The sequence below is a fragment of the Schistocerca cancellata genome, chromosome 2, assembly GCF_023864275.1.
Source record: "Schistocerca cancellata isolate TAMUIC-IGC-003103 chromosome 2, iqSchCanc2.1, whole genome shotgun sequence".
Lineage (NCBI taxonomy): Eukaryota > Metazoa > Arthropoda > Insecta > Orthoptera > Acrididae > Schistocerca > Schistocerca cancellata.
The window spans coordinates 735,453,294-735,457,177 of NC_064627.1; positions in this window are offsets into that span (position 1 = coordinate 735,453,294).

Below are 3,884 nucleotides of genomic sequence, written 5' to 3' on the forward strand. Positions count from 1 at the left end.
CTCACCGAATTTTTGGCTTATCAATGCAAAGTGTCAAACGTCGTGTCTATAGGGAACGGTGCACTACTGATAATTTAACACGGTGTAAGATCCGATAGGAACTGCAGAAAAGCGTCACGCCTTGCCAAAGGCTACTAATCTGAAACTCGACAGGAATTCGTTGTCGGTGAATCAGCTTCCGAGCGAACGCTGAAGTGAACTGCAAGCTACTGTCAAAAAACAGACAACTGGGCAGTAGCTGACCAGAGGTATGTAGTGTGACCAGATAAGTCGCCATTTGACATCTTTCCAAGAGATGCTTTGTGAGGCAACAGCACAATCAGCTATCCCCTCATATCCAGTTCCACAGTGGTTTTAATCACATTTGAATCTGTGAGATTTTGATGATTAAATTTTTCTGTGTGTTGTACCGAGTGTCTGTATAAAATAATCATAAACTGTAAAAACCAACGTTTCGACTTATTACAACGGTGTTTTCAGGGCAAGATTTTATTAGCTGTGGAACAGGCTGGTCATGACGAATGGGGAGAGGGTAGGAAACAAGCTATTCCTGGGTTAGCCTGCTTGTCAGTGATCGGTGACAGTCTCCTGTAGCCGTTAAGACTGTCGCGCACCGCGCGGAGTAGCCACACGGTTAGAGGGGCTATGTCACGGGTTGCGCGGTCCCTCCCGTCGGAGGTTCAAGTCCTCCCTCAGGCATGGGTGCGTGTATGTGTTCTTCTTAGCATAAATTAGTTTAAGTCTAGGGGCTGATGACCACAGCAGTTTGGTCCCTTAGGAATTCACACACATTTGAACATTTAGGCTGTCACTTTCATGCCCGCTGGGGCTTCGCCGCAACTGCTCGCGGCCCGTAGGGTAGGGATAGCCGGCAGACAGGACGCCGAAAGATTGTAGCCGTCCTCTTTATTGATGTTGTGTGGCTGCTTTTTTGTTCCACCATTGCAGGTTTATTTTCTGTATAGCAATCAAGTTCCGATGCTCTTGTGCCATCTGGTCTCCCTGTCTTCCCTACGTAGACATCTCCGCACTCACACGTCGTTCATATACACTGCTATGTTACGTTTGTTGACTGCATACTTGGTGGAACCTCTCGTGGTGTGAATCCTGTAGATGCTGCGGAAAATGGGTTTGAAACCTCGTCGGCGGAGGACTTTGCCTATCCGTCCTCTGACTCCCTTCACATATAGTAAGTGGAATCTCCTCATTCTTGCCCTCCTCTCTTGTTTCATTTCGGTTTGCCTTGGTCGTCGTTCTTATAATGTTGACATCACAATCATTGGCACGAAACTTGTGGTGTAGTTCTCTCAATTCTTTCTTGATGTGATTAGTGTCACTTATCCCCTTCATAAAGACAGTCAGCCTGTGCAGAGCTGACTACTCCAGAGCTGGGCGACTGTGGCGTACTGACACCGATCGTCTGCAATAAATAGAGCCACCTTTTCTCCAGCAAAACCAGTGTTGTTCTGAAGGAGACCGTAATAATTATAAGGTCAAAAGCTTGGTTTTACAATTTATCATTAAAGTATGTTATACACGGTGCGGTACAACACCAAGAAGAATTTTAATCATCATGACACCGGCCGTGAAAGCGTACGCAGTTATGATATGCGGTTTTGTTTCCCAGTCAGCTTAAATTTCGTTTTCGATCAATAACTGAGTATGTACGGCGCTCAAAAGTTACTTCAGTAATTTCTTTTCATAACTTTTTCTTGCAGTACATGGCAGCTTTCTGGGCCTGCGTTTTGGTTCCCCCGGCTCTGTTGTACGGGACGAGATGGAAAGCGTTCATACAACCGACAGGATTCCAGCCGAACGTTGCCACCCAGATATGCGCCTAGGCATTGTGCAGCTGCTTTCAGACGCTGCGTGGGCGGCGCTAAAAGGCCAAGGAGACTGTGTGGGGTCTGTGTTCTATTTGGACAGTACCACACTGACAGTCCAACCCTCCTAAGAGAAGCAAGAGCAAACAGTACTGAGGGGCTGAGATACGTAATTAATTTAGCTTCAGTCGCGGTAATCAAGTGAAAAGGCAGCAACTACTACTTGTTTCGGAATTTGGCTCGCGACGAAGGATTTTCATGGCACGATAGTATCTTGGGCGAACTCGACCGGATACGCAACGGAACATATGTTTTGTGTGTGTCTAAGTTTTCTTGGAGAAGAACATCCACGCCGGCGCGTAGCTGGAGGGGTGGTTTTAGAGGCGTTGCTTGCCTTAGATGGGAGCGAATGTGATTGGCTCTTCCCTCATCGACACACGGGTGAGTAAAATTTAATTGCAAAGTTTCTGTATGGCAGTCGCGTCTCGTGTGTGCCAGCGATTGTTCGAGAGCTAAGCGAGGAGGCACTGTACCTAAGGAGTAGGAGACTGGTGCCGGGCAGCCAGAGTAACGTCAGGGCAATGAGGACCAAAGAGTGCTCATCGGAAAGGGTACAAACGGATTTCAGATTTAATAGTCTTGGGCAACATTAAACCGGGCAGTGAAGCCTGGCCAAGTAGTGCTCACATTTCCTCCTCTCGATTCTTAAACTGATGGAGCTGCGCTCACTTAATGAAAAAAATTTGTGGGAGCTTTTGCTGTGATGTTTGAAGCCACCGAACTAGTTCAGAACCGGCCTTCCCTCCACTTGTCACACGTAACGTCAACCTTTAACTGCTTCTCTCCCTTGTTAGGTTTATGTGAGATGTTAGAGTAACTCTTTGAGATTGGTTAAACCATTTGACAGCTTGAAATATAATGAATAAATGACGGGAATGGAACCACTCAGTTTCTGAACTTCTCGCCGAAGTGCACACCAGCACAGGCCTTCGTGTCCTGTAGGTCTACTCATCGGGATCCAGCGACCTGTAAAAAAAATTACTAAGTATGTCATCCAAGCATAATCCCTGATCGGTTAGTCTGAAGTTCAACGATTAAAATTTGTTTCGCAGGTTTCTCTGTAGAACCAAAATTAGAACTAATTTCTGCATTTCCATCTTAATACAGATGGTTGCTAGTCCTCGGCTGCTCAGTACAGAATGTCGAATCAAATCACCTTCCAGCCAAGTAAATGTCCAATTATTTCATCTGAGCAACAAATTTTGGCGACATCCACACATCAAAAAAGTTTTGCATCACGCCGGTTTCCAGAACTCCTAAAGGTAGTCGTTGACTGTGGATATTGTATCACAGACACGGTCCTAAAACCGCCCAAAGATGTTAACAACCATGTGTGAGCAGGGACTATTACACGGAGTGGGTCCGACAGCCGATCAGTTCCAGACATTCCACCAGAAAAGGAGGCACACGGCTCGTGTTGTCTGTAGTTCAACCATGACTAGACGGTCAACACCGCGGTTCGATCGCATCCACATTGTAACTTTGTGCCAGGAAGGGCTTCCAACAAGGGAAGTGTCCAGGCGTCTCGGAGTGAACCAAAGCTATGTTGTTCGGACATTGACGAGATACAGAGAGACAGAAACTGTCGAAGACATACCTCGCTCAGGTTACCCAAGAGCTACTAATGCAGTGGATGACCCCTACTTAAGGATTATGGCTGGGAGGAACCCTGACAGCAACGAAATCATGTTGAATAATGCTTTTCGTGCAGCCGCAGGACGTCGTGATACGACTCAAACTGTGAGCAGGAGGCTTCATGATGCGCAACTGTACTCTCGACGTCCATGGCGAGGTCCATCTTTGCAACCATGACACCATGCAGCGCGTTATAGATGGACCCAACAATATGCCGAATGGACCGCTCAGGATTGACATCACGTTCTCTTCACCGATGAGTGCCGCATATGCCTTCAACCAGACAATCATCAGAGACATATTTGGAGGCCACAGTGTCAGGCTGAACGCCTTAGACAAAGTGTCCGGCGAGTGTAGCAGGGTGGA